Genomic DNA, 20,988 nt, shown 5'->3' with positions numbered 1-20,988 from the left:
TGAATTGTATACTTTAAAATTACTGATTTTATATTCTGTGACTTTTGTCTCAATTTTGAAAAAAGATGAGGTGTGCCCCTGTAATCTTATTCACATTTGTAAGCGAAATCTTTGTCTTTCATGGAGACCATAATGGATAAATTAAGTTCAGCCCATGTCTGAATAGTCAGGAACTCTGAGTGGAATCCAAATTAATCAGTGATATGTACTTTTTTGAACGTGATCTGGGTAGTAGAAACCATTCAGAGGCATGGAATAGTTGCAAGAGATACTAATCGGCATAACGAACTCCCTTTGTATGAGCTTTTCAGTGCTCCTCATATGTAAAAGGTATCTACAAATATTTAATTATATCAAAATCGTCTTTGGGAATAGATTCTCTTCAGCTGCTATTTCCCTTGTGGCTCTGGTAATTCATGGAATTCTCTGCCTGTCAAAGGCCCTTTTTGTTGTCATGGTGCCTTGAAAGGGGAAGGAAAAGAAAGAGTAAAGAGGAGCGTTGGGGGGGGGGCGGTCTGCAAAATTTTACTTTGGGGCCTGGAATGTTTTGTGGGTTTTTAAAAAATATATATTTTATTAAAAAAAAGATTTTATTTATTTATTTGACAGAGAGAGAAAGAGAGAGAGAGCGCGCACAAGTAGACAGAGAGGCAGGCAGTGGGAGAGGGAGAAGCAGGCTCTCTGCTGAGTAGGGAGCCCAATTCAGGGCTCGAACTCAGAACCCTGGGATCATGATCTGAGCCGGAGGCAGACACTTAACTGACTGAGCCACCCAGGTGCCCCAAGGGGCCTGGAATGTTTCTCAAATTTTTTGAAATTTCAGGTTTATCTCTTTGCTAATGACAGTTCCTTCCACCACACAACCCAATTTTTGGAAAATTCTTAAATTGTCTTGTTTTTCTTTTGAAAGTGTATAAAAACCTGTGCATAATACACACCAAATGACTATCCTTTAAAAATCATTACAATTTGGGGCTCAGTCAGTTAAACCTCCGACTCTTGATTTTGTTTCAGGTCATGATCTCAGGTTGTGGGATTGAGCCTGGGGCATGGAACCCAGTGTTGCATGGAGTTTGGTGCCCAGTGGGGAGTCTGCTTAGGATACTCTCCCACTCCCTCTGTCCCTCCCTCGCTTGTGTGTACACATGCTCTTTCTCTCAAATAAATAAATAAATCTTTTAAAAAAATCATCACAACTTAAAGTCCTTTACTGAAGTTCATTGTTTGTGGTATTTCCATTTTGTTTACTCTTAACCCTGATCCTGAAGATTTCAGGAAAAGTCCTGAGCTGGATATTTTCTGCCGTTTCCAGATTAACTCTTACCTTTTTCCATTGTACCCCGAGCTAATACTCACTGATTTCATCAGTGGGCTCCCAGACCCTCTGGTTTCCTGTAGGGTTCAACCTATGGGAAGCATATGCAAGAGACCAGAGGGGAGGAGTGGAGAAAAACTTGGGTATCTACTCACCTGCCTCCCTCTGTACAGTGTATGGGGTGACTATTGTTCTTCTTCTACCAAAGGCCACTGCGTCTCTGGTGTGACTTTGTCCTATAGCTATGGCTACAGTCACAACTTCAGTAACAGCCCTCTCTCCACGCCAGATACTTCCTTTGTTTGCCCTTTCTGTCTTAGGGAGGGCTAAAGGCTCTACACTACTTTGATCTTCAGATACTATACTTCTTGCTGGTTTCCCTTAACCCTGCACGCAGGACTGCCTACATTATTTGTGAGACCCAGTACAAAATGAAAACGCAGGACACTTTGTTAAAAAATTACTGAGAATTTGGAGATGGTAACCACAAGGCACTACGCTCAGTGCAAGACCCTTCTAAGCGGGGTTTTTGTGTGATCACATCCATGAAGTCTGCCCTGCCTGCATATGATTACAGCTAGTGCTTACTTTAAATACTTGTCAGTCACTTGTTGAGCGGGCTAGCTGGTTCCTGCCAGGATCCTTTCTTTCTTTCTTTTTTTTTTTTAAGATTTTATTTATTTATTTGATAGACAGAGAGAGATCACAAGTAGGCAGAGAGAGAGGGGGAAGCAGGCTCCCTGCTGAGCAGAGAGCCCAATGAGGGGCTCGATCCCAGGACCCTGAGATCATGACCTGAGCTGAAGGCAGAGGCTTTAACCCACTGACCACCCAGGCGCCCCACAATTTAAAACTTTTTAATAGATTTGCATCCTAACTAGGAAATTCAGTTAATCTCGTGCTCGCCCTCACAGCGAACAAAGCCACTCTTATGGGAACCATTGTGGGCTACCGCAGCCCTTGAGCACTCCCACCATGTACTAATACCATAGCTGAAATGTGTGACTCCCAAGCGTGCCTTCTGGACAGGGATGGGAATTTTTAGCAGTGATTTCCACCAGTTAGCCCCTTTTTATTTTTTATATTTGATACGGAATTTACTAAATATCCTAGCTTTTCTCTCTCTCTCTCTCTCTTTTTTTTTTTCCCTCTTGGAAATATGACTGAAACTGAGAACATTCTCAAAGCCTGGAACCTATTTTCTCCTTCTGGCTAGAAACTTGGCCAAGATAGCAATCTCTTAGTATTACCGCAAACACCAGTTAGGCCTCCTGTCTTGAGTAAGGTCTTCTCTGTCAACACCATCCCTAACAGACTTGGCAGTTGACGTGACTTACGCTATCTTACTGGTTTTAAAGGTTTTAAAGTGGGAACCCCGTCAGCCCTTCCTTGCCATGATTTTTTGCTTTCATTGCTTTGGTTGTTCCAGATTTAAGGAGAAAAAAATGAGAGCTTCAGTAACAGTCCATCACCATACTGTTTCTTTGCTCTAACTTGCCATCACCACTGAGCCTCCTTCGACAGCGGCATTAGTGACATCCTTCCATCCATCACCCATCCCTAAAGCACACAGTCCACTTCTTCCATGGTCCCTTGACTTGCTCGTATTGTCTATCAGAACCTTCACTCCGCAGCCTCAGATAATACAGGAAGCAAGGTGATATAGGCTTCTCCCCTATTTTTTCGTACGTCCCCTTCTTCCAGCTTTTAGAAAGTTCGCAAGAGCTAACTTTAATATAAAGGAATGTATTATACAGAAGGGTTCCTTTCTTTAAAGAGTTGCCAAATATATTGTCTCATATTTTCTCTGAAATGCAAATTTTCTCTCAAAGAAGACAAACATTTATTTCAAAATGGGTCGCATGTAAAAATAATTCCAGCTGTTTGAATCCAGAGCATTAAAAAAAAAAAATTACTCCTAGAACAATAAACAAATGCTTGCTGGTCCTAAAAAATCTTATTTAGTTATGAGTTGGATATATTTCCATTTCTATTCAGCTCTGATCTGTTCTTGAGATAAGCAAATAACCAGAGTGGCCTCAGAAATGATGCTTTTCTTGTGGAAGGCCAATAGCATTCCTTAGACTTCCAGTCTGGACAACAGAAGGGTTGGGAGAAGTCTTGCACCCAAACTGCAAACAAGGGAATTCAGGGCCCTCTGGACTGGGTAACAGCATTGGTAGAATTGAGAATTTTGCCCAGTGCATCTGATTGATTCCTAATCCATTCAGTTTTGAAGTGGCTCCGTGCAGACGTACATTTTAGGGGAAAATCCACCCCCAATTTCAATTTGTCTGTGCCTCTGTGCCCCATTCGTCCTGCCATTTACCTGCCTGTACATTGACCTCTGTATGGTTGAATGGGTCCTTAACAATTACCTGTTCACCTCGCTTTCTGCAGCGTTCATTCTTTTCCATCTTCCCACCCCCACCACCTGCTTAGCTGCCAACGGCGGCTAAGACCTGTCCTGAATGTCTCCCGGGAACAAAACTGCCATTTTTGCATGTAAGTACTGTAAGTTAGTACTGTATTTCAATAATTTAGAAAATTTTATGATTATTAACAATTCATAGTAATTGAATGATCATTTTAAATTTTAATGTTTTAGAATATAATCATTTTACTATTAAATTTATTTCAAATTGACCTGAAATATTTCAATTATTCAACAGAAGTAGGGAAAACAGTATAAAAAATAGCTTCAACAATTATCCATATTTTGCTAATCTCATTTTATTTGTCTCCTGTTTTTTGGAGGAGGAGGCTGGAGTAGTTGAAAATAAGTCCTAGACATACTTTCACCCCAAATCTTTTATTATGCATCTCTAATAGATAAGAACTGAAGAAAGAACTTAACCACAATGCCATTATCACACCTATAATAGCTGTATCTATCACATATCTATGATATCTATATATATCACATCTATATCACATTAATATAATCTCTAACATTTCCATCAAGTCCACATTTTACTTCCCTGTCTCAAAAATCTCTCTTTAACGATTGGCTTATTCAAATCAGAACCACACAAGATTTAAACACTGCATTTGGTTTGCTAGGCATTTTGGAAGCCATTATTTACATGCATTTGATCTTCACACTAACCCCACGAAAATTGTACATTCCCGGTTCATAGGCGGGCAGCGAACTGGGGCCCAGAGAGCTGAAGAAACCTCCTCAAGGTCTCATTGCTGTGAGAGCCAGAGCCAAATTTTGAATTGAGGGCTGACAAAGTCTGAAGACTCCATTCTACCCCTTCCCCTTCAGGCTACCAAAATTTTTTTTCCTGTGTTGCAGAGGCAAGAGGACTGCTGGTTAGGAGAGAGGGTTTGGGCTCAAGTTGGCTTGCAAATTGGAGTAAATTATGTACTCTGATCCTCCACTTCTGTCTGCATCTGTAAAGTAAGGATAATGATGATTTGGGGCTGATTAAATAGGATTAGGCATGTCTAGTACTTAGCACAGCGCTGGGCACATAGAAAGTACTCAATAAACCTTAGTGATTATTATTGGTGTAGAAAAGGAGAAAGAACCCGCAAAGTGTTTGCTTTTGTTGGTAGGTCAGGAAATGGTCATCACTAGTAATACAACCTGAAGGGGGTGGCTAGGGTGGGATTGGGTAGTGATTTCTGCCTGGATTCGAGAAGGGAGCTGTGGACATGAAGATATAAACAGGCATCCAAGGAGTTCTCTGAAGGCCTCAGCTGGAAAACAGTTAAAACATGTCTTCTGAAGACTGACCTTGGTTGCTTCCACATAGGGAAAATCGGTGGGTGTCAGACAGGGTGGGAGGGAGACTTCTCAATGTTTATTTGAATCGGGAGCCATGTGAGTGCATTTTTTTAAAAAAACCCTTATCATGGGGGTACTGAGAATAGAAAGACTAGAATCTAATGATAAGAAAAATAGTCCCCTTACATTTTTTTGCAGCCCTAGGAGGGTCTAGATCATACAAGGTGGGTTTTGCACCAGTATTAGGAGTATTTCAGCCTGACTCTGTTTATTTCCCAAGATTTATTTATTTATTTGAACACGAGCAGGGGAAGGGCAGAGGGGGAAACATTCCCTGCTGAGCAGGGAGACGGCCATTGATGGTCATTGTTCACAGGACTCTAGAATCATGACCTGAGTCCAAGGCAGACCCTCAACCAACTGAGCCACCCAGGTGCCCCAAGCTTGACTCTCATTTCAAAGATCCAAGGTGATATTTTAATCTCAGGTGTCCTCCCTCTGACACTCATTCTAAGGGTCCAGAACCACAGCTCACAGAATGGGGGTCATCTACCCGGTGGATTGTCTCCAAGCACATGCACTGTTGAGGGTTGAATTTACTGGCTAAATAACATATTTGTGTGTTATCTGTACATTTATCAGGGCTTTTGAGTTCTTTGGGCCAGAACACTTTTGATGGTTAAGTCAGTTGTAGTCTCTGAGGACCTGATTTTCTAGGGTCCTTGGGAAGGTGGGAGACACCTAACTCCCTCTCACAAATAATCAAGAGTTTTTCTAGACACTTTTCTAAGGCCTTCACATATATTAATTCATTCAAACCTCACAACACTACACTGTAGATACCACGATTCCAATTTTATAGGCAAAGCAACGGAATCAAGTTGCTTCAAGGTCAGAGCTTGCTGGACTAAGCAACAGGCAATACTACTTCTCTGTTGGTAGCAGCCCAAGGATGCAGGGGGTCTTTGAAGGTGACTCAAGCCTGATTGATTGTGTAGCAGCGATACCTTGGGTCCCAAATCCCCAATCCTTCTTTTTTTGCATCTTCTGGTTTAGGAGCCGGAAAGACCAGAGTGTGAATTTCTGCATTGACCCTGAGCCATTTATCTACTCAGTCTTTGCTTCAGGTTCCTTATCTTTCTGCCCCAAGGAGGAGTTTCAGATGGAAAGACCTCTCCTTGCCTCCCATGTACGGGTGTGTGCTGGGGGTGGGACGTGGAAGTGCTGCTTCTTCCAGGTCTCTAAAGGTGACTGGGTATTTGGAGGTTTTTCTCCCTTCCAGGAGATCAGGCCCCAGGCAGTGATGGCGCTCAAGCTTTGCTATTCTTCCCTGGCTGGGAAAAGGGCCGTTACTGGGGCCAGCTCCAGCAGGAGCTGGATTGGAGGGAGAGGGAGGGGTGTCCTAGGGAGGGTCTTTCTCCCCCGAGGGTGTTAGAGATGAGATTGTATGCTCAGGAAGGCTTCTTGGAGGTAGCGCCGACGGTAGAGCCCAATCCTAAAGGTCTAGCGGGAGTTAGTAATAAGAGGGTTAGAGATCTCCCCTCCGCCCCCCGCCCCATGCAGAACAAAGAAGCACCACTCGCCTTAGAGTGTGGGAGGGGAGGAGCTGCGAGAGTGGGGAGGTCCGTAGCGGCGAAATCACGCAGGGGTTTCAGCGCTTGCCTTTATTCTAAGAGCAACTGGGAGGGTTTTGAAGGAGTGTGGCGGAGAGTTTTAGAGACTCCTCTGGCCGCTAGGGAAGAATGGGTGGGAGGGGGACAGGAGGCTATCACAGAAAGCAGTCCGATTGAAAGAGACTGAGGACCGAAGAAGGGAGGGGGGCGGCAACCGAGCATCTGAAGCCTTTCTCAGTCCCCGAGACACTGTGCGCTGTCCCTCAGCTTTCTTTGCTTCTATGGAAGGACCTCATAAAGGGCTGGGCACCGGCCAAACACTCACTGAGCGAAAATAGCCAGAGCCACCGTCTTCCTTCGGGGGCTCTCTGGCCCAGGCGCCCCAGAATTGGTAGGGTCAGGCGGGAGAACTTATCACTGCTGAAGAAGAACCGTTACCCCTCAAAATACACACAAACCTCGGCCGCTTTTGGCAGCAGCCTTCTCCGCCCATGACCTCATGCTTTAAGCTCCCATATAGCCTTCCCCCGCCCAGTCCCCACCCAGCGCCCGAGTGGGGGTGGGGTGGGGGACAGCAGTGAAGGTCTGGGTAGGGGCGCACCTCATTTATCCCGCGCGAGATCTCGGGGAAGGGACGCAACGATTTCCCCTCACTGGGGAAAAAAAAAAACAAAACAAAACATGGCTTAACTTTCCCTTGAGCAAAAACTACTCGCTGTCTTGTGGGCCCTTCCTGAGATCGACGCCTCGGACCCGGCTCGAGGGGGGTCTGTCTAGCCTGGCCACCTTTGGTTTCCCATTCCCTCTGACCGGGAGAGAAGCCTGGAAATGCCGGGGTCCCGCGCTGGACCGACCGGCGGCCGCGCCTTCGCGGGGCCCCGGGGGCCATCCTGCCCTCGCCCCACTGGCGCCGCCGAGGTTTGAACCCTCGGCTCGCCTTTCAGCCCGCGCCCTGCCCCCTGCTCGCAGCTGCTCTCGGTTTGGGTGCAGCGGTTTCCCCCGCAGCGGAGGAGGAGGAGACAGCGCGAGGAGCGACTCGGGGCTCGGGTTTCCGCACCAATGCCGAGCAGCCCCGGGCGGCCCCCGGCGGCCGTCCCTCCTCCCCGGCACCACGTTCCACAGTCATGGCGCGCGAGGAGGGGCGAGCGCGCGCAGCCACCGCCCCCCCGCCCCCTCCCCTCCCCTCCCGGCCCCGGCTCCTCTCCTAGGCAACCTCCCTCCCCGGCCTGCAGCGCCACGGAGATGGAGACCCCTCCCCAGAGAGCTGCGTTTCCAGCGCCGGCTGCAGCACCCCCTCCCCGCCCCCATCGGGGCGGAGGGATGGAGCCGCGCGCTTCGCGAACCTCCAGCCCCTTCCCGGGAGCCCCAGCCCCTCTCCCAGCCCCGCCGAGCCTCGGTGCAGCGGGGGTAGGTACAGACCATCTCTCCGCACTCCACCTAGACCCTGGCGTCTTTGCAACCCCTTAAAAATAAAAAATAAATAGCCCCCCACCCCCAGTCGTTCAACTGCAAAGCGCGTTACAATAACCGGGACGGCTACGCAGGAAGCAATCCTGCACTGGTCCGGGTCTAAGGCGGCAGCTTCCCGGCCACGCCGCCTTCTCCCGGGCCTCGATTTTCCGGTCACGCCGGAGAGTCTGCCACACCCCGGGGCTGACAGGTCCCGCACGGGGCCGCAACTCGGTCCGCGTCCCCCGCCCCATCCTCGTCCAGAGTCTCGCCAGCCTACAAAAGGTGCAACTTCACGCACATGCAGAGCACACAAATAAGGTCGGCAGCGCATCGCCGGGGAGGCTGCTAACAATGCGCTAGGCTGCCCGCGCCCGCCCGAGCGCGTCGCCCGGGGGGACAGGGGGCGCGGGTGGGGGCCGCGGCGGAGGACCCGCCGGCCGCGGCGCTGGACACCTTACTTCCTGCTTCCCCGCCCGCCGCCAGACCCAGCTCTGCGGAGGGATATCTCTCCCCTCCTCTGTCCCTCTCTCCCTTCCCCCGCCCTCCCCTTTTTTGCTTCTGCTCCCCCCCCCACCCCGCCTTTCTCCTTTTGCAAGAAAATAATTTGACAGTCGATTTGCTGACAGGGGAGGAATTTGCATCCTGGATTAAAAAAAAAAGGCCGAGAGGAGCTTGGGAACGGTTGCTAGGGGTGGGTAATGGGTGAAAAAAAGGGGGGCGCCGGGGAGCGGATAAGGAGGGTTAAGGGAGGGGGCGAGGGTGGGGAGCAATGCAAAAGGTAAGGCCAGGTTACCGCGGCTCGGCCCCGAGTGGGCTGCGGCCGGGGGAGGGGCGAGAGATACATATGTATTTCTGTCTCCCTAGCACACCCCCTTCCCTCTAAGCGATGGCTGAGAGGCGGTGCATGCAGATGGGGAGTAAGTTTCCTGAAGGGGAGGGTGGATGCACGCGCGCGGCCCCGCGCTGCAAATTTCCACCGGGGAGGGAGAGTGGCTGGATGCGGAGAGTTTGGAGTTGCTTGCCGCGGAGGGCAGGAAGGGGAGCAGGGCCGGGAAAGGGGGCTGGCGGGCGCTATATCTGGGAGTAAGTTTCCAGGATCAGGAGAGCCTGCACGCTTGCACGCTAGTAAGTTTCTGGTTGGGGAGGGCGCGTGGGGAGGAGGAGAGGGAGGGGTGCATGTATATAGAAGGGGGGAGGGGGGAGCAGATTTCCTGCGGGGAGGCTGAATGCATATGGAGAGTAGATTTCCTGAAGGGAGGGTGGAGGCGTAGACGGACCGAGTAAGTTTCTTGCTGGGGTGGTGGCGGAGGTGGTAGGTTGGTGCTTTGGGAACCCGGAGCTTCCTCCCCGGGGTGGGGGCGCATGCTGTTGGGGGTGGGGTGGGGGCGGCGCAGGGCCCTGTTCCCTGCTGGGGAAGGGGCTTGCATCTGGGGAGTATGTTTCCTGGCGGAGCGATATTTGTTTACAGGCTGAGGGCAGTACTGTAAGTGAGTAGCGCTTCGAGAAGGCGGCTCTGACATAAATTAATATTGAAATTATTCCATCAGCTCTGCTCGCCCCCCATCTCACCCCCCAAGCGGAGTCTGGTCTTGTCGGATTGCCCATGCACTTGTTGCAGAAACAGCCAAGGTAGGCAAGAAGCTTATTAAGTTTCATTTAAAAAAAAAATTAGTTGGGGGATGCTCCGTGAGAAGACGGGGGAGGGGAAGGGAAAAGTCCCCCCCTACACACACTTCTGTACTTTCAGTCTGTTAGCAGGGCCTTCTTTCTGCTTCCCTTCTTCCCTCGTCCCTCTGCAGGCTGTCCAGCATCCCAGCAAAGGGGGAGGGCCACGGTGGGCGCTATAATTGGCAGCCCCGGCTTAAAGGGTGGTGGTGGTGGGGCTTGCAATTGAAGCTTGTGATGTTATAAAGCCTTCATTCTTCCAGCCAAGAAACCGCAGGACCCTAGGGATGTGCCTTTGGGGGTTTTTGACATGATGCATATGTGTATGGATATGTGCCTGTAAGGCTCTTTGGGGGCTGGGTACTCCCCCAAGTTACGGCGGCCACCCAGATAAGAGAAATGTGTAAGGGGGTAAGCCTGCCCCCTTCACTCCCTAACTTCAGTTTAGGAGACTGGGAAGTTAACTGCTGGTGGGCTGAAGAAATAGACATTTAAGAATAACACAAAACCACCCATTCACTGGTGGAGGCCGAGAGCACCTGGCGGGCAGCCTCTGGCCAGCACTGGGCTGGAGCATGTGCGCCTGCCATCCTTAGGTTAAAGAAAATGACTTCTGGTTCCTCCGAGTACCTTCGGCTGGTCTGTTACAGCCTGCTTTGTGGAAACTCTTCCCCAAGACGAGACGTGGCTTTGGCAAATGAAGCGTTGAAGCCGGTGGCTCACAACGTGGCCTGGGCTGTCTGGTGAAGTCCGTGGAGGTGATGCTTGGGAATGAAGAAGCCAGGGATGACTGAAGAGTACTTTAAAAAAAAAAAAATGCCTCCCCAAAGCCACCTGGGTTCCCCTTTTAGCAGGCTGCGGTGGAGAGCCTTAAGAGAGGAGTTTTAAGTTGTCCCAGTTGGTACCGACCTTTGGCATCATTTATGTTTCAAGAAAGCAATCCGGTGGTAGAAAACGTGATTTAGATGCCCACTGTCAGAATAATAAGCGGGACTCCAAGCTTAACCAGCAGTCTTTGCTTCTCCCAGCCTCTCTCTTCCTGGTCTTCAGCCTGCTGGTTTCTGCAAATGAGTTATAGGATTTGGCTATCAGGGACCCTGATGATACTGGGAGTTTTAACTTTGCCAGTATAATTTTAACTCCAGAGACTCAAACCCAGACGAGACGGAAACCCAGACGTGTTTCTTAGGGTCAGGTAGTAACCTACATGTGTGGTTAACTAAAGTTGGTTAAGCTTTGTGCAATTCTGTGGATGAGCTCAATTCTAGGAGGGGAAAAAGTGGGTTTTAAAAAAAGATCTCTCTACGTGTTACTGATGGACGGTGCTTTTCTTCTTTCCTTCCTGTCATCAGATTTCCAGATTGAGAATTTGATTTTTGGCCAGTTGAGAGTTGAGTTCATTGGAAATTAAATATTATTGCCACTTAACAAATATTCCTAACTAGGCATTAGTTAAAAAAATTCACTATTATTTTTCCCTGCTGAGAATCTTAGTCTGGATGGTGTATATGCTGGGAGGGTAAACAAAATCTTTATATGTGTTTACCCCAGGGTAGTTGAATTATTTACGTGTCTATCCGAGAAGCCAAGAGCAGTCTTTCAGTTTTTTTTTTCCCTTATATTTATGAGATTTATTTTATTGTCTTGCTTTGGCCATTAATCAAGTCACAGTAGCTTTTTTTTTTCTGTTTTGCCGAGAATGTTCTTGTGGTAATAAAGGTTTGAAGGCCCATGAATCATAATTTATTCTTTTAAAATATTGTGGTGATTGTCAGGATTTGATTTATAGGAATTGATACCGGGAGTGACACACCTCTTGGGGCCCCGCCCTTTTAGGCATGTCCATTTTCGCCAAAGGATTGTTGAGAAGCCAGCTTGACATCTTAAAAAAAGAGCATTTCCCTTCTGCTTTATGGGCATTGAGAATATTAATTTTGCAGGTTCCATGGTGAACATGGGTCTTTTCACAGCTTGGTAAGCCGGCTTCCACCTAGCAGGCATGTGTTAATATCACATAGCATTTATGTGAGCTTGCTGTGAAAACAGTTGTTCTATGAACTGTGTGAAAAGTATTCAGTTTTGCCTCCTTAACTGGCTTGGGCCTGTGGTTTTTGGTGAAGTAGGAGCTTTTGTAGTAAAAGGGGACTGCTGCTTATATAATAAAATGTGTGGTCACAAAAACAAAGCTTACTCAGAATATTCTTTTTCCTCTGATAGGTAGGTTGGTCATAATAATCAAACGCATTGATTTTTTTTTTTTTTTTGAAAGTTTAAGGGTTCTCCATCAAGTCTACTAATCAGAAAGTGTTACCATTGTCTTGCATTGGAGAATTGGCTCAGTTCACATTATTTGTAAAGTGACAAAGAACTTTTAAGGTGATTTGATTCTCAAAGCAGGGAGTAAATGTCACCTAGGAGAAAAGTTGGGAAGGTACCAGTTTTTAGCCACTTCTGGGTCTTGGGTTTTTTTTAATCTTAATAATACGTATTTGACCCATGAGTTTCTCCCATTTCTGAAATTCTGTGACTTGGGTCTTGTGGAGAGAGGTCTCAGGAGGTCTCGACAGGCTCTTCCTGGGCCAACGGCCAAATTGCTTCATGGACTAGGACGAGTTGATTAACTTCCGTTTTTGTCTTCTCATGGAGAGAGTGGATTTGTACCTTGGCATTCCAAAAAGGACTCTTGAGTAGGTAGCTGGTAATCTTGACCATCGAATACAAAGAAATACTTAAGGAAAGTCTGCCACTATCTTGGGAAAAAAAAGTAGATGGTTGTTTCGCAATTATATGTGCTAATAGAGCGTAGGGGCACATTACCCCAGGCACCCAAAATAATTTCAGTTAATCTTGAAAATTTCCCCTCCAGCCAGCTGGCTTACCTGTCTAATTATGCTTGGTCAAGTCTAAGGTTAATTGAGCTGTTATTCCCACGCCGCAGGAGGACATAGTCTTGGGGGAGAAGGCTGAGTGTGGCTTTACCCACTTTCTGTGGAGAATTCACATACAGGTAATTGGGATTTGGTCATATGTTTGTGATAGAGTTCATAATAGTGATGTCGTATTCCTGTCATTTCTGGGATATCCTGTATTTCACCTTGGGCATTTTTTGGGGGAAAGCTCTAGATGTTTTTATTGACTTTGAACATTGACATAAAAAGTGAGGATCCAGACAAGTGGCTCAGACCCCAGCCAGTAGGAATGGATGTTGGTTGTTCTGCTCTAAAAGCAGTTGAATTCAGCTTATTTATCACCTCATAGAACAGTGTGATTTAGGGAGAAGGGAGGATTAGAATCAGCTGGGATCTTGTGGATTAATAATATTTCTGAATTTGCATGTTGGAGGGGAACCACAGAAATAAAGGGGAAAGTAAAACATAGTTGATTTCTTTTGTGGGGAGGAGACAGGAGTAGCTGGCGACCAAGATATTGGCACTTGTCACCACGGGTACTGTGGCATTTTAAGGAATAATACAGTCCTGGTAACACTACGTTTGATCCCATGGCTTCTTACTAAATCTTTTCTTCTGGGTTAAAGAAACTGCATAATAAAAAGATCGTGTGATATTTTCTAAGAATTTTAAAGTACTCATGGTATCTGCTTATTAAGGTCTTCTGTTTAATTTGCGTTTACTGAGCAAGAGGGTAGTTTTTGTGTTTTCCTGGTCAAAGACGACAAGCTGGGGATTGGTGGGATATGCTGAGTTATTGGGCTGTCGGTGCAACCATACTAAACATTTTTGTTGTTGTTGTTAGAGAGAAAGGGGGGAAGAGAACCCTTGTGCCCTAATGGCAGTGATAACTCTGGGGTCCTAGAAGGTAACAATTATTTTCATGCCATAATTGGATCTACTTTATTCACTGGTATGTTCAGCAACTACTTTACTGAATACCTACTATTCTAGGTACTGTCTTACGGCTCTGGGACTATGATGATAATTAAAATACACATATTTTACTCCCTCTCCCCTTACCCCCACCCCAGCCTCTAGCTTACCATTCAGAGGAGTGGTAGACACGTACAGAAATATATATTGCAAAATGTGATAAATGATGAAACCACAGGGAACAGTGACCTGGCCTTACGCAGCTAGAGTAGCCTATAAAGGTGCTCTGAGGTTTGGAAGAGAGCACCAGGAGGAGAGCCTGTGTGGAAGGACTTTGGCTTGGGGGATGCTGTATAAGAAGGGCACAGGCAGACAAGAGGGACAGAGAGGGCAGCACGAGGTGAATGTGCAGGACTTTGGAGGCCTTTGAAAAGGTTGGGTTTCATTTGAAGTGCAGTGAGAAACCACTGAAAGTTTCCAGTGGGAAGTGGCACTCCCAACTTCTGATAAAGGGGCTTGCAGTGGTGGAGGTGGGCAGGTGTGGAGTTGGAGAGCAGGCCTGGTAGAAGATGATGGGCAGTGGAGAGAGCAGGTGCATGTGAGATGCACTTTGGAGGTATCAGGAAGTGCGTACCTTTGGAGGTATTTCTGTTTGGGTTTGATGGTAGCTGGTGAGAAAGAGTTGAGGAAAGCTCTGAGGGTTCTGACTTGAGCATTTGGGTACATGGCTGGTGCTGTTTGCCCAGACGGGGAAGATTGGGAGAAGGAGGGGAGTGGAATCAAGCTATTTTTGTTTGGGTCCCGCTAAGTTTGAAGCTCTTGTTAGATAGACTCAAGGTGGAGAGGTCAGGAAGGCAGTCTGACAGCAGTGTCCAGCACCAGAGGAGTGGCCAGGCAAGAGATAAAAATGAGCCATTGGCCAGGGAACTGGTGTTTAAATCTAGGAGACTGGATGGAATGCCCTAAGGAGCCTATAGAGAGGAGAGGCGCTGTGTTTGTGTGTGTTGGTGTGTTGGTGGGGAGGGGGTGGTGGTTAAATGTTTCATGAGGTTGATAAGGCCAGAAAAGTCACCACTGGATTATTTGACAAAATGGAAGCCAGTGGGGACTTTCCAAAGAACCGCTTCCGTGGAATGCAATGGATGGGGTGGGGGCAAGATTGAAGGGGTTGGGGGGGTTCTAGGAGGTGGAACTGGTCACAGCATGTGTGGGCAACTTTTTGGCAAAGTTTGATTGTGCAAGAGAGGGCAGAGATACGGAGCGGGAGCAGGAAGGACCTGTGCAGAATGGAAGGGTGTTTTGGGTGCTGGTATTATTACCTTGGTGTATGGACAGGAAAGATCCTGGAGAGGGAGGAATTGAGGAGAGCAGCTGGTGGGTAGGGTCAGCTGACTAAAGCCCTTGAGAGGGTTTCCAGAAGATGTGGCCTTTTCCTCAGGGGCAGGGGAAGGGGTGTGCATGGGTGTGGAGGGCCTTCGGTCCTGGACCAAGGGAAAACCTGAGAAGACAGGTGCAGATGAGCAGAAGGTGGGGAAGCTGCTCCAGGCTGTGTCTGCACCCTCCTAGGGAAAGGGTTTGGGCTCAGGACCTGACACCAGCCAGAGACTTCTAAGGGTTAAGACTGCATCAGAAAATTGTACTGCATTTTCTCAACATTTGACTGCATTACTGAGCAATACAGAGACGAGAGCAAATTCTTTTCGCTTGAGGAAGAGTCTTCAGTTAAAGTAATTTGGGCCTCACGTTAGATTTGTTTGAATACTATCATTGAAAAAAAATCTGTGATTTTCAGCCCTGTTCAAAAGTTGGTGGGCACCGTGGCATAGGTTTGGAGGAAGAGGCTCCAAAAAAGAAAAGAAGAAGGAAAAAAAAAAGAGCCCTCTCCTCTGGGCAGCCTTTCAGGAGCACACGCCACAGACTGCCAGCCTGGGTGGCCCCCAGCGAGGGGTCTGCGTGGGGATTGGAGGGTGAGGATGGCGGCTGAAGGTCTAGGTTAGAGTCCGGCGCCCTCATGGTCTCCTGGCTCTGGCCAAGGGGGCCTCCCAGCCTGTCTGGGCATCTGTAAAGGGCGGGTGATACCATCTGTCGCCTCTCCCCTCCACTTGTGAGGATGCCATCAGATAATGTACGGAAAGTGCTATGTAAACTGTAAGAGGCATCGCGCACCGAGAGCAGCGAGGTGAATTAATCTTCAGCCAGATCTCCTTTTCAGATATAAAACCTGACAACCACTGAAACGTTTCCCTTAACTTCCCAGAGCCTCTGCCCACACCCCTGTTCACCAAGCCCTCTCTCACTCTTGTTCCAGCCTCCTAGCCACTTTCTCCTTAGGGGTTTCGGGTCCTCTGGGATCTTTGTATCGAAAGTGCTACAGGAAGGCTGGCATCCGAGCTCAGGCGGTGACATGCTAGGCGGTCTAGGTTCAGACTCTGATCCCGAATTGAAACTTGGAGACCTGCCCAGTCGAGGCGACAGACACACTTGGTTTGTGCACTGGGTGCTGGGGAGCCTTGAGCCTCTGCAGGAAACCGGACTGGGGTCCGAGGGTCCTGGCAGGTCTTCATTTGCATTCAGCTTTTGTTTCGCAAATGAGGCTTGTACTGTAAAGCAGAGTCTACCTAAAACAACAACAACAACAAAAAAACCCCCACCAAACAACAAAAACCAGCCCTGGGCCCTTTCTCATACTGTCATGCTGCAAAAGTCATTTCTAGTTTTAAGAAATACCTTGTGCTTTTCCCTCATCAGACCGCTTGCCTCCGGGCTAGAGGGGGAGGCTTTATTTGTTTATTTCTGAATTAATTTTTATGATGGGAAAACTTGAAAATGCAACAAAAGCAGACAGGCTAGCATAATGAGCTCCCTTGTACCCGTCACCCAGATGCAGCTGTTACTGAGATTTTGCTCACCTGTGTGTAAGAGGACTCCTTGTAATTGTATAATAAATACAAGTTGTCAGTTTTGAGAGATCAGTGGAACTGATACCAATTTGGTTTCATAAAGGGGAAAATAATCAACGAAAAATCAGAGAGAGAGGAAATGGATGCCATCATTGAAATAACCGGTGTTTACCTAGTTTGTTGCTGGTCCAAAGCCTCTTCTTATTTTATCTGACGACAGAAGCAACAACCACAGGAGGTTGGTATCCTCATCTGACAGCCAAAGAAAGTGAGGCTCAAGAAGGAGAATCGAAAAAAATATATAAATAAGTGATTAACCCAGAGTCCCAGGTCCAGCCAGCATCCTGGTTTAAGGCCAGAAGTTGAATGGTCTCCAGATGTTGTGCACCCTCAGATAATGCTATGCAGTATTAAGGATATGGTACTGAGTAGCTGTAGAGATCATGGAAACCAAGACCATCATCTGGGAACTTTGGGCTTCTAAGTCCCAGTCACCTTCGTTGGAAAGACTCAGATGATTTAAACATGTTTCCGACGTTTCATTTTTAAAAAACTTGAATTGTCTGGCTCGTTCTGGAGCACACAGCTCAAAGGCTGCCTCATAATTAAAGCCAAAACTTGACTTTAACAAATTGCATGGCCGTTCTCCATCAGCCTCTTACCCTTAGCCCTGTCCTTTTTGTGGGGCTCCTGAGTGGAGGGACCTGGACAAGCCATGGTTGTTTCTAGACGGCCTGGCCTTTAGTTTCCAATAGTTTGCTATTTGCTACCTTGGAAAGCTTCCTGGGGGCCCCTTGTGTGTGGGGGGGTGGTTGGTCATAACAGGGACAGCTCTGAGGGCCTCTCTGCTCGTCTTGGGAAACCACCTCCCATCTAACTTCTTTAAAAGATGTTTGAAAAAGGGAAAGGGGAAAAAAAAAAGTTGGAGTTGATGCCCAAGGCGTTTGGATAGGGGGTGTCATTCGAGTTCCCTCTGATGTCATCACAATAGGAGATACCACACTCCCTTAAAATTCAACTCAAGGATACCAGTAATGAGGCTGATTCTCAAGTACCAGGGCTTGTTCACTTTTCGTTCTTAATTGGGTGAACAGATGTGAGCTGGGGTGGTGTTATGGGGAGCTACAGTAGGTAAGGACATTTAGAGGCCTATCTTCTTTTGAAGAGTCTGAGCTGCTTTAGAAACCAGTATGGAATTCAAACAATTTCAGTGTGCTTATGCTCATTCATTCCTTCATTCTCTCTCCAGAGCCCCGTGTGCCCCCATGTGCCTGGTCACTGACCGGTGCTGTGGGCTGGGCTGGGCTGTTAGGATGCTGTTGTCATAATATCTGCCTCCCCTGCCCCCCCAACCCGTGTGTCTTTTACCCCTTCCTTGCTGCCCCAGGGAGGGCAGAACTGGGTCAGCACTCGTTGTACCCCCGGCACCTGGCACTAGTTGGTGCAGTATAAATGCTTATATATTTAAGAATCAACTGGGGTTTTTTTGGTTTTTTTGTTTGTTTCATCTCAGGTTCCCCTGCCTCCTCCCCCCACCCCGCCCCCTACTGGTTCTCCCTGGAGGGAGAAATCCAGGCCCCTCTGCCACCAGGGTCAGCTCTAGCAGCCCCTGAAGGAGACCAGGCTAGAGAATGTTTCCTTCCCCCTTGCCTCTCACGGTCTGGCAGCCTTTAGCTGGGGTGCTTTAACTGAGCTCTCAAATTCAAGTGCAGCCCCATCCCCCATGCCTTTTAATAAGTGACATTTTGTTAAATCAGTTATTTGAGGCCTTATCTATATTTCTGTCTGTGCTGGCTTAGTCAAAATAGGAAAGAGAGTGAATATTAGATTTCTTTCCCTGCCCCCCCTTCCCTCTCCCCTTGGAGCAACTCTACATAAGATTTCTGATGGTGGGGGGGTGATATGTCCTTGAAGAAGTAAATGCTGCATGCAGAAAAAATGTGGAGGGCTTTGACTTGTAGCGAATGCTGTTTTTCAGCAGCTGTGATTTTTCCATTTTTCTTTTTCTTTCTGTTTTGATTAGTGGAACTCATTGTGCTCCAGGGTTGGGATTGCGTTGGGGGAGGGCGCGGAGGGAACAACATTTACTGGGCGAGCTGGAGTTGGGGAGGAGGAAGGAGAGAAGGGATTTATTGAAAATATATGTCTACTTCTGCTATGATAAAGCGGCAGGCATGTAAAAATGCAACGGGGAAATCATTATTGTGGTAAAATGTAGGCAGAGCTCCGTTTTCTCATTAACAGAGCTTAGCTCGCATGGAGGAGGGGGCGGCCAGGCTGCTTTGAGAGTTGGGGTATTCAATAATAGCAGACACTCGGGGGATTGTCTCCAACCCCCCCTGCTCACCCCCTTCGGCTGCCTTCTCCTTTCTTTCTCCAATCAGTTTGTAACCTTTTTAAAGCTGCTTGTTGGATTTCATGGTCTCCATTGTCACTCCGTGCCACCCCAAAATGCTGTAAGGACTGTTTAATTTTTAAAGTTGGAGGGAATTAAAATAAATTTTCTCTTGGGAACTCAGGGAGAATTTTGGCAACACGCTGTGAGTCAGAGATTGGATTGTATCCCTTGCATCCCGGAGAGCACCAAGAAGAGCCTTATTTAGGGGCTCAAGAATTTGCATATGCTGTGGGGTATCCAAATGAGGTTTTCAGATGGCTTTAGGGGTAGTTGCTACTGTTGTTGACTGAGAGCTTAGTGTGTGTCGCTGGCCCTGTGCAGGTGTACTAGTCACTTCAGTCTTCCAGCATTTGTAGGAGGCAGATGGGTGCCCACTTTACACTTTACACTTGAGGAAACTGAGGCTTAAGGAGACGTGGGTGCTGAGCTGCCAGGCTGGTCTCCAGACCCAGGGCTAACCCGCAAAGGCTGCCTGGTCACCTTCCCCGTACGGCTATCTAGATTCTAGGAACCTGGACTACCCCAAGGCCTGCAATCCAAGTGAAGGGTGGAGTGCTCAGGATGTTCACGAGAACTTTTGCTGAGCCCCTGGACAGAGCTGTCTTTCTAAGATCAAGGTTAGTGGCTCACATCTTTGTTAGAAGAAGTGAGCGAGAGCCCTGCTTCTCATCCTGCCAGGCTACAGTGACCGTCAGTGCTGACAACTTGATCTTCAAGTGTGTGTTAGTGCTTCTCATGTGCCCAGACTGTACCAGTGGCTGGAAGTTCCAGGACCAGTAGGAGAAGGAGCTCAGAGTCTGGTAGGGACAAGTCAGGAGAACATATAAACCCGGCACACAGAGAGACCTGCTTAGAAAAAGATCATACTGCAGAAGCAGTCAGTGGGAGAGACTGTGTGGAGGAGCCAGGGAAGTCTTCAGAGAGGTGGTACATGAGTGGGGTTGTATGGGTTCAGTGGGGGCTTGCTGGGTAGGCAAGGGGGGAGGGACTAGCAGATAGCATGGCGAGTATAGGAAGCTACATAGAATCTGGCTTTACTGAAGCATCAATTCAAAGCTTACCCTTCTGGGGCGCCTGGGTGGCTCAGTTGGTTGAGCGTCTGACTCTTGATTTCAGCTCAGGTCGTGATCTTAGGGTCGTGAGATCGAGCCCTGTGTTGAGCTCAGCGCAGAGCCTACTTAAGATTCTTTTCCTCTCCCTTTGCTCCCCCTCTATCCCCTGCTTCAAGCTCTCTCTTTGTCTAGGAAATAAAAAGCTTACTCATCTAATGTTATCTTCCATCACCTTCAGTTTAATGCTTTAGAACTGTGCTATCCAATATGGTAGCCGTTAGCCCACGCATGGACATTTTTTAAAAAAAAGATTTTATTTATTTATTTGACAGAGAGAGAGAGAGAGATCACAAGTAGGCAGATCTATAGGCGGGCGGAGGGTGGGGAAGCAGGCTTCCCACTGAGCAGGGAGCCTGATGCAGGGCTCGATCCCAGGACCCAGAGATCCTGACCTGAGCCAAAGGCAGAGGCTTAACCCATGGAGCCACCCAGGCGCCCCATGCATGGCCATTTAAGTTTTAATTAAAAATTAAATAAAATAAAATATTCGTTTTCCCCCGTGGCACTAGCCCCACGTCAAGTGCTCATTAGCTACATGTGGCTGGTGGCTGCCATATTGGAGAGCATGCATATAGAATATTTCCATTAGAGCAGGCAGTTGTGTAAGGTCGCACTGCTCATGAACTTTGCCCTGAGGCTTCTTCTGCAAGCAATGTTTTCCTTCTTTATCCCTTACCTAGCTCATTCCTACTTCCTCCAGAGGCCTTCCCTGTGCACCCCAGGGTATGTCGCCAGCCCACTGCCCACCTGGATTGCAGTGATCCCTTTCTGTGTCCGTCTGCCTATGAGGACTTTCATTTTCTAAAGGGCATGAGATAGGTTGTGTTCATTTTTGTGCCACGTCTTGTGTATCGTTGTGTCCCCAGCAACCAGTCAGGGCCCAGCACATACGAAGTTCCCAGTCGTAATTGCAGGTGATGAGGCTGGAGAGGTGAGAAGGGATTGGGCTGGGAGGACCTGATACCATGATAGG

The 20,988-nt window shown here is 47.9% G+C and overlaps 1 protein-coding gene across 19 annotated transcripts in view; it reads left to right on the top strand.

Moving 5' to 3' along the window:
* Positions 1–8,236: 8,236 nt before the first annotated feature.
* TRERF1 (transcriptional regulating factor 1) overlaps positions 8,237–20,988 on the top strand; it is a 201,787-nt gene continuing 189,035 nt past the window's right edge. For 13 of the 19 annotated variants that reach the window (XM_013062268.2, XM_013062269.2, XM_004739906.3 and 10 more), the window contains exons 1-2: positions 9,040–9,241; positions 9,664–9,745. The gene's annotated coding sequence lies outside the window, so the exon portion shown is untranslated. The other 6 variants (XM_045071257.1, XM_013062245.2, XM_045071258.1 and 3 more) reach the window with 4 other exon arrangements.

Source organism: Mustela putorius, unplaced genomic scaffold (assembly GCF_011764305.1).
Source record: "Mustela putorius furo isolate JIRA1106 unplaced genomic scaffold, ASM1176430v1.1 tig00003983_pilon_pilon_pilon, whole genome shotgun sequence".
Classification (NCBI taxonomy): Eukaryota; Metazoa; Chordata; class Mammalia; order Carnivora; family Mustelidae; genus Mustela; species Mustela putorius.
The sequence above is the reverse complement of the archived record's forward strand: the minus strand, read 5'-3'. Positions and strand labels throughout refer to the sequence as shown.